This window comes from Schistocerca nitens, chromosome 1 (genome assembly GCF_023898315.1).
Source record: "Schistocerca nitens isolate TAMUIC-IGC-003100 chromosome 1, iqSchNite1.1, whole genome shotgun sequence".
In the NCBI taxonomy this organism is placed as follows: Eukaryota; Metazoa; Arthropoda; class Insecta; order Orthoptera; family Acrididae; genus Schistocerca; species Schistocerca nitens.
Window position 1 is genome coordinate 290541999 of NC_064614.1, and position 12486 is coordinate 290554484.

Consider the following 12486-nt stretch of genomic DNA (forward strand, 5'->3'; position numbering starts at 1 on the left):
ACTACTATTGCTATGAAAACAAACCAGAGATAGGACCGATCAATACTGAATGCCAGTCTAAGGATTAAATATATCAACAGGATGCACAATGAAGTGAATTGAAAAAGTTTGTTTCGAAACAAGAGACACAGCGTGCATCGTCAACATTTTTGCAGATATTTTCAGTACATTTAAAGGTCAAAACTAAAAAACAACTAAACTCCTCCCGAACAGGTCATGAAGGCCCAACGCTACTGACCGTCCGCCGTAGGCATCACTCGACGTGGATATGCAGGGGCATGCGGTCAGCACACCGCTCTCCCGGCCGTACGTCAGTTTTCGAAACCGGAGCCGCTACTTCTCACTCAAGTAGCTCCCCAGTTTGCCTCACAAGGGCTGAGTGCACCCCGCTTGCCAACAGCGCTCGGCAGACCGGATGGTCACCCATCCAAGTGCTAGCCCAGCCCGACAGTGCTTAACTTCGTTGATCTGACGGGAACCAGTGTTACCACTGCGGCAAGGCCGTTGGCATTCAAAGGTCAAAGATAGTATTAAATCAAACGAAATGCTACTGCTCTGTAAAAATCTGCACAGAGGATGGGTACCTCACACAAAAATACTTAGTAAATATCACTCAACAATCTCCAGTACTTTGTAGTTGGATTTCAGGAACAAATCGTGTTTAGTTCCAAGCTTGCTCGAGGCTGATGGTTAATTCAGTGATTCAGCGCTGGGAACGCGCAGAATGGTAATCACCTAGATGCTGGCGAACTTTGTTGGGTTTGCACATTGAAATACGCCCGCTTCACCGTTTCTCTCTTAAGTATCAGACTTATCCTTGATTATCCTTGTCTGTTATCAGACGACTAAGGCGCAACGCTCAATGAGTCAAGAAACTTAAAAGATTCTCATCCAGATCCCCATTCTATTGCAAGTCATATATTGCAATTCATATATTATATATTTGATGTGTTTTTATGTGTTTTAAGGGGAGCCGGAGGTGGTCAAATCCAAAAAATTACGATTTTTTTTTGCTACCGAAAATCAATTGCAACATTCTTCTTTAATGTAAACTTTGAATTATTGTTCTACTCGCCCAAGAAGTGGTGTTATTACCATTTTCCCCCACGCCTGCAGAGGAAATGGGCGGCCGGTGAATGCATCTAACACCCTCTCGTGACTTCCTGGCGAACTGCTTGGGATTTTCTCGGCCTGTTACTCATACAGCGCCTTATGTTACGCATACAGTGAGTGTGCAAGGGTTAGCTACATTGTTTTCTGTGACAAATATTACCCGTATTTCCTTACAGCTTACTCCTATTTTCCTCAGAATTTCGAACATCTTGCTCCATTTAATATTGTCGTACACTTTTGTTCTGGTTATGATGCCACGTTTTAGTAACCGTGTGTATAAGAAGAGGAAGAAAGTAGGGAAAGGCCGGCCGAAGTGGCCGCGCGGTTCTGGCGCTGCAGTCTGGAACCGCGAGACCGCTACGGTCGCAGGTTCGAATCCTGCCTCGGGCATGGATGTGTGTGATGTCTTTAGGTTAGTTAGGTTTAACTAGTTCTAAGTTCTAGGGGACTAATGACCTCAGAAGTTGAGTCCCATAGTGCTCAGAGCCATTTGAACCAAAGTAGGGAAAAGAAAATTAACACTAATGCCAAGTTGCCATACTACAATGAATAAGAGCGCGGAACATCGTCTCTTTGCTGTTTACCGTTTCGAATTAGTTCGGTGTTGCGCCTGTTGTTGGTAGTATTATACTTCTTGTGTAAAGCGGGTAATATGCAGTATATACAGGAATTAGGAGGGAACAATAAAACCAATTTTTCATGACTTAGCACAGCCAGAATTGTTACACAAATGTCTACACGGAAAGACGCAGAATCCTAAGGAGAGCGTAAACAATTTGATTTGGAAAGTGATTCCTAAAAGGGTGTTTGTAAGCATAAAAACACTGCACTTTGGCATTTATGATGCAATAGCAACCTACAACCAAGGGAACAGTGTGAAGTGTGAAGTTCTGAAGGCATTAGGATTTACAGCTCGGATGAACACTGTACGAGCACTAAGAAATATTGACAGAGAAAGGATAAGAGGAGCAGAAAGAAGAGAAAGGCATATGAAGTACGATGGAACAACAGGCCAGAAAAGAAGACAGAAGAGGAAGCTTTTGTAGGATGAAGGAGACCCTGATAATCCATCCTATAGTGCAGGAATGTATTGAGAAACTTTGATAGCCATTTCCCGTAAATTAGAATTTTTCGAATATAAGTAACATTTTCTCAAAATCCACTCAAGCTAGAGAGATGAAATTTTTATACAGCACTCCTAGTGGTCAAACTTACATTGTAACACAGCCATTTGGCAATATGTTCTGTAGTTTCATTTCAGTTTAATTATAAAGCAATTATTGTAAAAAAAATTGGGTCATTAATAAAAAAAATAATTGGAAGGAAACTAGAAAAGATACTCCAAAATCCCTCTGTCATATCTGCAATACTAAACCACTCTATATGTAAAAAAATTCAAATTTTTCTATTTGGTAGTTTATTCATAAATGTTCCTCAAACTTAGTGATTTTAACACGGGCAGCATAGGCACCTCCGGCTCCCCTTAAATGCAGTGCCATGATTTAACTTGCTCGTTCAATGAGCAACGAGAATGTAGTTTAATATGTTTTGCAGTTTCATACTGGAATGCATTCGGTTGTGAACGATTTTTTGTTTGTTTGCGATCTTCTCTTCCAGCATTTTGAATCCTTAATATAAAATAATTACGACAGTTCTTTGTTCCCAACTCTGAAAAAGTCAAAAAACGTTTTTTTTCCTTGAAAAACTTTCTACTTTTTGATTTTACAATTCTATCTTTTTTATCATCATGGCGTTCTAAACAACGCAATTTGCGATGTAAAAGGTATTATTTCAGTGTCCATTTAGTACATTAACGGTTCTCGCGGTTTTTGTCGAATATTCTGCGAGTTCTGTATAATTATGGATTGATTCTCGCAGTACCTTGTATCCTGGGGTATGCTTTTTTGTCGCTCTGCAAGTAATTCAACATTATTTTTGTTAATATGTAACGTCACAAAGAAAGCGAAGAACGTTTTACAAAGTATTTGCTGTCTCTGTCCTGTGATTGAAGAACTGCGTGTCCCGTCAATATGAGATTACTCCCCCATTTTTTTTTGTCAACACCACAATAGCACATTGTAACGGGCGTACACATCAAGGAAGATGTGAAGTCTGTGTGAAGAAGCAGAAAACAGCTGCTTCGGTAAAATTTTTGGCCTTCCATGAGAAAATAAATGTTACGAAAATGGTCTTAGCTTTCTTCACTAATAAGTGAGTACTCCTCCTGCTCTTTCTCTTCTTCCTCTTCCCTTCCCACCATCTTCCGTCACTCCCACCCATCCCTCCCACAGGGTATGATCACATTTCAGTGCAAGTGTTAGTGTGCTATGTCGTGCAAAAGTAGTGATTGGTTGGTTTAAAAGAGGGTGGGGGTGGGAGGTGCGGGGGGGGGGGAGGAAGGGACGGACCAAACTGCGAGGTCATCGGCCCCCAGACGTAGTGGTATTTTGTCCATATATATTACCACTGCTGAGATTTTTCGATAGTGTAAGAATATCATGTTCCGAAATTCGGAGATCAGGATTATATGATGGCAACAGATGAATAATCACTAAAGTCAATCCTTAGCCTAAAAAGAAATAATAAAAGCCTGTTTGTGTTCATAGTGATATAAAATGTTACAGTAAGTCATACCTACTGTAATTTACAGAGTACGTTGAAAAGTACGTGAACGAGGTGTAACAAAAAGAAACAAAAAATCTTGACAGAAAAACAAGAACTTGGGGTGCAAAACTGTACTACGATTTGTAGAGCGTTTATGCGATCTGACATCAGGAACAGAAGGTCTAAGAAACTCAGTCCACCAATCACAGAATGTGGGTTAAGGATAGAGAAATCTTGTCCAGAGTGGTGATGAAAAAAAGAAAAATGAAAATGTTTTGTCGACGGATGTGTTGAATATGCAGTAACAGAAGAATTAAAAGATGATTTTAATTAAAACACAAATGATGACTGATACAAAGTGAATATCAGCCTTAGAATGACATCAGATGCATCCGTAATAGCTTGACAAGTTGACTGATAAACTACGAAATGAGGAGATATTGCAAAAGATGAAAACTGAAGTTCATGGAAAAGAAATATGGGAGTACTTCACCAGTTGGTGGGGCGTCTACTGAAACACCTGAGAACACTAGTTGTGGCAAATTAAGAAGCTGTAAGGCTGTAAAACAAATAGGACCAGAGAGCAGGCAACAAATGTAGAAAGTATCCAGCCTGGAAGCAATGCAGAGGTAGAAATACTACTCTGAAATAAAAATGAGATGGACGATGACAATATATTAGTCAATAACATAACTGTTGCAGCAGCAACGGTATTAAAATAGTGATGGAGATTGCAGATACTTGCTAAGTTAAGCGAAAATAGGAGAGAATGTTCATAACATGGTTGCAGGGTATCGTACTTCGTACCTTCCTCAGATACATTTTATCATTACTTTTGAGCTTCCCCTCTGATATGCAAAAATATTACATGGAACGCAATATAACAGCTCTTTCTGCCATAAAATTAAGTAACGAATAGACAGTTGTCTGTAAATTATTCCTGGTAAATAAGTTAACTGAAAAACCGTTGAAATTTGAATCAGGGTGAGCGTTTATTTCTTTATAATATATCCGATTACATAAACAATCAACGCCATCTCTTCTCGACCATGGTTCACCTCTATGTAGCTTTATAGATGTCATGTGACTTCTATCATGGAACATTGGTGCCACCCCACCCACCTATGTCAGTTGAAGATTATCACGTCTGGACATAGCTATAAGGACACAAGAGCAGTAGCAGATCTTACCGCATCATACTGACATGTTATAAGTACACGACAGCACAATTGGACTTGAATAAGAAACTAATTGCGAGAGATTACCCCTCCATTCCAGAGTTCCTGTTTTACTCAACCTTTTTGATAAATATAACTTGCTCACAGATTATTTGAAAGCACTGCCATCCAAATTTAATGTATGAGTTGCCGAGGTCTTCATTTTTCACATGGCATCAGTTCGGTTCGTAATCGAGTGCGTAATTTGCGTAATTGTATAATTAGATTTTCATTGTTGCTCTCTTGTGTATTTTATGTTGTTGTTCTACTGGCACTATTCTACATATCGTTGGTTGTATTGTGTTTGTCATTTTGGGTTTTCTTTTATCTTAAATACGTGTATCTGTATGCTATAATTCTCACATAGTTATATGACGTTATCTGCAATTCTGTTCTTCAGATATTGTTGTACTTGTTGCATGATGTACAGTGTTTGACCTTTAATCTTTGCCCTTATCTATGAGAGCATATGTACGTTTGTCATAATGTTGCTGTATAGTCCTATTTGTAATTCTCCTCCAATGTCATTGTCAGCAGTGCAGTCAGATCTCTGGTGTTTCTCTAACTGCGCTTTTATCTTTCTTTAAGACTGCGTTTATTTGCTAATTTCATAATTTTGTGTTATTCTGCTTTTTGCGATTATGTTTCTTTGGCACTTTATAACCGTTGCTGGTTGTATGATACTTGTAACCCAAAGTCAAAATAAAGAAATTTAAAAAAAATCAACACGTGAAATGAAGAATACCATGTTTTTGTGCCCCGTATATCTAAAACTCTTGAGGATTGTCTGTTTTAATCCAAGGAGCCAGTAATCATGCGACGCTAGAGTGTAAATGGGTTTAACCTAGATGTCAATCTTCCGAAAGTAACGAGCAAATTCATCTGTTATGTGAGGCTATAATCGATATCTTCCAACATACGGTACGATATATAAGATATTGCAGTGCCTGTGTTATTCTGAATTGCGATGTAAAGTTCTTTCGGATATGCAAGGTTGTCCATAGGGTCAGGCACTGCAGTGTCTACAGTCGTTATGAAGTACCTGAAATGTACTCGCTGCTGCGAATATGGATAACCATCCGATGTGTAATGGAATGACAACGGTGGAAATTTGTGCCGGAGTGTGACTCGAACCTGGATTTCCTGCTTACCGCGAGTGCTCGAGTCACCATTTAGCTATCTGCCCACGACCTGCGGCCCGACCCAAACTTCCATACTTCGTCAACCATGCGTCTACAACCTGTACTCGAGATCCATTATGTACAGCGCACATTTACCGAGAAAATCTCGAAACCACGACCATTCTTGACACGCTCAGCTACCTTTGCCTATATACGTCATTAGCACTGGACTGACGACGACTGGCTTCTCACTTGGTGACCTGAAAACCATGAATGGATGGTAGCCGTTAGATTCCATATTTCTAGATTTCGGAAAGCGTTCGACACGATGCCCCATTGCAGACTGTCGAAGGTTTAGGTTGCCTGATAAGTGAGTGGCTGGAAGGCGTGTTTAGGTATAGAAGCCGTTACTTTGTGCCAAACGGCGGCTGTTCATCAGGGATAAAGGTATCGCCAGCACTGCCTCAGGGAAGTGTGACAGGTCTGTTCTTAGTTTCTATATAAGATCTGATGTACATAGACGCAGAAATTTACGGCCGTTGGCTGATAGTGTGTTGTGTGCGGGAAGATATTGTTGGGTGCCGGAGGATAAGAAGTTACTACGACAGACTTTCTAGTTGTGTGATGAATGGCAGCCTGCTCTAAATGCACAAAAATGTAAGTTAATGCGGATGAGAAGGAAGAACATTCCCGCAATAGGTGCTGCTTGACAGAGTCACATTGATTAAATATCTAGGTGAAACGTAGCAAAGCGATATGAAATGGAACGAGCACTTTAGGTTGGTGCTAGCGAAGGCGAATGCTTGACTCCGTTTTGTTGGGAGTATTCTGGGAAGTGCAGCTCATCTACAAAGGACGTAGCTGATAGAATGCTATTGCGACCGATTCTTGATACTTATCGTATGTCAGGGATCTCACGTCTGATTAAAGAAATTTATCGAAGCAATTCAGAGGCGTGCTGCTGGCCCGCTTACCTGTAGCTTCGATCAGACCGCAAGTGTTACAAAGTTATCAAATAGGAATCCCTGGACGGAAGACGACGCTGGATTCGCGAGGAATTATTGAGAAAATTTGAAGGACCGGCATTTGATGCCGACTGCAGAACGATTCTCCCTCCACGAACGTAGATTTCGCATAAGGATCACGAAGATGAGGACTTTGCTTAGGGTGCCGTTCGTGGTCAAATACAAGAGCGCAACAGGTTTGGCTAGCGTCTGTATTTATAGTCAAACATGCATTTCTCGTGGTGTTTCCATATTTTTGTCCACCCCTGTGCCCAATTTTGTAAAATCAGATGATTGTTTGATAATTAAAATTAACCGCAAAGTTTCTACTCCCGTTCACGTATAAGATAATTTATAGTCCTGTAAAATCAGGTACATCTTCAGGAAACACCTTTCATTTCATCTTAAGTTTACATTTTGTAGAGGATTCTTCGGTATTTTTGACTATGTTTTAATAACGATAAAGACTGAGACACATAAAAAGAATTATATGATAGCCAGTCCTGCTGTATAATGAAATGACGTCAATAAAAACTTAGTCGGACTGCGACTCGAACCAGGATTTCCCGCATATTGCGAGACGTCGCCGTACCATTAGGCTATCCGAGCACGACTCATCAGCCACACCCAAACTTCCGTACGGCAATACATTTTATGCATTTCCAAAGGAACATCGCATCGTATTTCTGAACAACATAGGCACTGCAATGTCGTATATATCGTATAAAAGCAACTGGTCGACACGAATCTTCAAAGATTTCAAGGTTGTTGTATGTTTTCTCTGGCTGCCGAGGAGGAAATTGTTATTGATGTTCATGAAACGTGTAGACACTCTGATTCTACCCCGTTATTGTATGTTATTTATACCCTCTCAGATTCACAGACAAAGTATTTAAGCGCCCGTGGGGCCCATCAATGGTCCATCTTGCGACTGCTGTGCAATTCCTATTTCCTTTTCTTGGCACATGACTGCGCCGTGTGCACCTCGGCAGTATGCCAGAGTTAAAGACAATGGGAGGTTACACTCGCTCCACAATGCGCATTGGCGTGCATACCGCCTACTTATACATTCAAAGCTATATTTCGCATGCTACCTTGCGGTGTGTAACATACGGTACTCCCGGGTGCCATTGACTTTTTGCTCCTTTCCTGCTCCATTCACGAATGGAGCGTGATGGGATTGTTTGTATGTGAAGCACCGTATGAGCTTCAAGTTCTCTGATTATCTCGTTGTTATCATTTATAAGGCGAGGAGTAATGTCGCCCGGCTCATCGTGGAACGAGCGCTTCTAAAATTTCAAAAGTAAACGAATCCGTGATGCTTAATGTCTCTCTTGCGGCGTCTAAGAGTTCAGTTTATTTAGCAACTACGGAGCGCTTCCGCGCTGAATAAACGATCCTCTGACGAAACGCGCCTTCTTAGTTGGATCTTCTGCATCTCTTCCGTTAATTGTATTTGTTAACGGTCTCAAACTGACGAACAAAAGAATTAGTCGAACAAATGTTGTGTAAGGTATTTCCTTCGTGGATGAAATACTTTTCGCTAAATTAGTTTCCAATGAATCTGTCTAGCATCTGCTTATATATATTTTTTATGTGGCCATTCCACTTTAGGTCGTTCTGGATAATTTCCTCAAGGTATTTTACGATAGTAACCTTTGCTAACCATTTATCGCCAATCGCGTATTCTTACACCAGTGGAACTCTTCGCCTGTTTATGTGCAATACATTACATTTATTTACGTCCAGAGTCAACTGCTAATCCCTGCTCCAATCGTCCATCCTCTGCAGGAAACATTCCTATAGTTAACACCATCGTCTGGGAGCAGACTATGGAGAACCTAAGGCGCACGGCATAACGGGGCACGTATGTCTATGGGTCTCCATATTTCATTGACAAACGCTGCCGAGTGTAGTTCACAATTTTACTGTATGCAAAATCCATATTGCGAGCTTCAGACTTTCCCGGCGTAAAGAGTATTCCACGAAGTTACGGGATTGCAGCCCGATGTCGTCGATACGGTCGCAGGTTCCAATCCTGCCTCGGGCATGGATGTGTGTGCTGTCCTTAGGTTAGTTAGGCTTAAGTAGTTCTACGTCTTAGGGGCTGATGACCTCAGAAGTTAAGTCCCATAGTGCTCAGAGCCATTTGAACCATTTTTTTTATGTCGTCGATTTCTTATATTTCGGCTGACAACCGTTCAGCCATATTAAGGTGAGTGATTTTCCCTGGAGATTGCTAGTTCACATCGCTAACCTTACACTACGAATTGCAAAGCCTACATTGATCAGAAATCGCTCACAGTGCATGGAAGGTGCGTTGAACATGATCGGCGCACTCGCCTTCCACAGCCCTGGAAATCAGCCGTGATCGATCTCCACGTGATATTCCATGGATTATTCTGCAGCAGAAACTATGGCCTCGACAAGATCCTTCTGGGATTCAATTATTAAGGAGTCGGAGGAAATACGTTCGTTGGAAGATCTGATTTACCGTGATGGCAGCTTCACCTGGATATGGCGTGGGACCCAGTGATTTCTTCAATACGTCCAGAAAGAAAACATTTTGCAACTAATGATACGTCTAACGTCAGTTAATTTTAATAATTTTTGTATCTTAATTTGTTTTGCGAGCCCGCATTCCGACAGAAAGCGAGCAATTGTAGTACCACATTACGCATGCGTCTGCGCGCCATAGATGGAGAAATGGATGGATGATTGGGTTCAACTTTTCGCTAACATCGAAGTCATTAGAGACGGAGAAGAAGCTCGAACGGCGTCAAGGATGGACAAGGAAACCGGCCGTATGTTTTCAAAGGAACAATCCCGACATTTGCCTGGAACGATTTAGCGCGTAACGGTAAACTAAATCTGGACGGCCGGGCGCGGGTTTTAACCGTTATCCTCCCGAATGCGAGTCTAATGTACTAACAACTGCGCCACCTCTCTCGGTAAACATTCGAAGAGGGCAAGAAACAAGACAAAGGTCGCCCATGTACCGACTGCTCTTGCGCATGCCTTTCCTCGCCAAATTAAGGTATAAAGAGAAGTATCTGCGATAGCAGAATAGAAATGCGGAAAACCCAAGTCCGGAAACTATTTACTGGACCCAAGAAAACGAAACAAGAATACAATCCCCAAAGGAACAACAGGCTCGACCCCAACTGCGGATCGAAACAAGTATAAAATAATAATAAAATAATAACAGAAGCGACCCGACTCTTCACGGGGAGCGATAACAAACACAATTCTACAATGTAAAATGTTTCGTCGACTATACCAGGTCCGTCCAGAAGAGATCGGCCAGCTAGAAGAGGCGATTGGCCGTGGCTGCACGTGTCGCAGCTCTGTGCACTTCCAAACGATGCGTCCAATTATCTTTTGCCGGCAGTGCGCCGCCTTATAAAGCCCGTTTGGCGGATGTATCTGCCGAAACTATTTGCGATCACATGCCGGGCGTTCCTGCGCTAGCTGCGACCTCTGGTGAAGCTGTTCTGCAGGCTCCGAGAACGGATAGCTATCCCTGGCGGCCGTTGGTGGAGACCTGCTGTTTTGTTGTGGCAGCCATTAAATATTTGTTGACAACACAGACGACATAGGTTTTCCTGGTGAATATTCGCCTTGTGATATGGGCACCCCGAGTTGGTTGGACGTGAAGTGGGATGTCAATGCAGTAGGCGCTATGATGTATGGAATGGGCGGCCACAGCATAAAGTTAGCCATGTGATCTAACAATCTGTTTCCTTTTGTCACCACTTCCTTACCCACACACCTTCAATATCCTTTGCTGAATAGTGGAATATTGTACCACTGACTGCTCTCCCCCACCCCCAAATGGGACCAGGGGCATGACATAACAATAAACGAAAAAAAAGCAATCTCCAGTGCAAAACACTCTCCTAAAAATGACAGAATATTTGTCAGCAGATAAACCGTAGCAAGAAGTCACAATTCCGATACTTCATGGAAAATCATTATTGATTCTTACGGAGGAGATTATCGTTATCCAAAAATGGTATAATCCATGAGCATAGAACCTGCACTATAATTCTCCAACAGATTTGTGTCAGCGCTATAGTTATCTAATAATGCGTGACTTTCTGACGACCCTGTTGAAAACTAGACTAACCTGCACTTTTTTTCAGTTTCTACGTACTCTTCGTTGCTCCACTGATCTATGATAAGCTACTACTAAGAGAGCAATTTGTTTCGGATAATCTTAGTAGCACTTCACAGCTATATCATTCGGCTCTCCACTGATGATCTGTGTCAGTTGATTATGAATTCTGGAACTGCTTGTTTCAATATCTGTCGTGGAGTGATTAAAAGCAAGACCCGTGTTATGACATTCCACAGTGAAACTGTTTCGTAAGGCCGAACTCAGTAATTCGGCTTTCTTTCTGTGATGGTCTGCTTCGGTGTTAATATGGTTGTTGAGTGAGTGAGTAGGTGACTTCGACGTTTACTGTTTCTTTCATAAGATCAAAAGAATTTTATTTTCATTCAGATCCTTCGGCAACTGTTTTCTTTCAAATTCATTGAAGGGTTCTCGGATAAGTCTCCTTTCACTCACGTTGTCCACATATAGGTTTTTCTTTGTTTTTTACGCTATGACAGCCCTGAAATCGAGGTGAAACTATGAGATACTCTTCCTAGGTTTGCAGCGGGATCTCCGATCTCCAAGGCTGTCTCCCTTCGAATTGTTTTCTGGAGATGGCATACCTGAGAGAACGCAGTGCATGCACTAAGCTTCGTGTGTGCTGCCTCCACAATTGAAACGCCGCCGGTGGATGAGTATGAATAGAAATAATAACGAGGCATTAATGCCGTAACTAACCCACTTTTTTTTTTCTGAGGATAGCGCCTATCCCTACGAATTAGCTTAACAGCCAGCATTATTTTATTGGGTTCTTTCAAAACATAGTTCCAGTAACGAGAAACGGCTGTAACGACATCTCATCAAAATTCGTTACATGTCACTCGGCTAAGCAACTCCACGCAGCCGTTGACTCCCAGGTTGTTGTAACCTTGTGTTGTGGTGATGTTCCACACATTTAAACATAGTTTGAGCAATACATGCTTTCCCAAAGAGGGCCGGCCGCGGTGGTCTCGCGGTTCTAGGCGCGCAGTACGGAACCGTGGGACTGCTACGGTCGCAGGTTCGAATCCTGCCTCGGGCATGGATGTGTGTGATGTCCTTAGGTTAGTTAGGTTTAAGTAGTTCTAAGTTCTAGGGGACTGATAACCACAGCAGTTGAGTCCCATAGTGCTCAGAGCCATTTGTACGTCATTCCCTAAGAGGCGTGGAACGTTATGAACACCGAGCTCTCCGTCATATACAGGATGATTCAGTTGTCCATACCGATGTCGTGTTAAGCAAACTGCAATGTGATATCCGGCCTTCAGAAATTTCTTATTCCCTCGCTC

General features: G+C 42.0%; 1 protein-coding gene and 1 pseudogene across 1 annotated transcript in view; one reads left to right on the top strand and one right to left on the bottom strand.

Annotated features, from left to right (window-relative positions):
* Positions 1–12486, top strand: part of LOC126243480 (uncharacterized) — a 1765051-nt gene that overhangs the window by 93499 nt on the left and 1659066 nt on the right. The window lies entirely within an intron of this gene.
* LOC126211079 (5S ribosomal RNA) lies at positions 392–509 on the bottom strand (annotated as a pseudogene).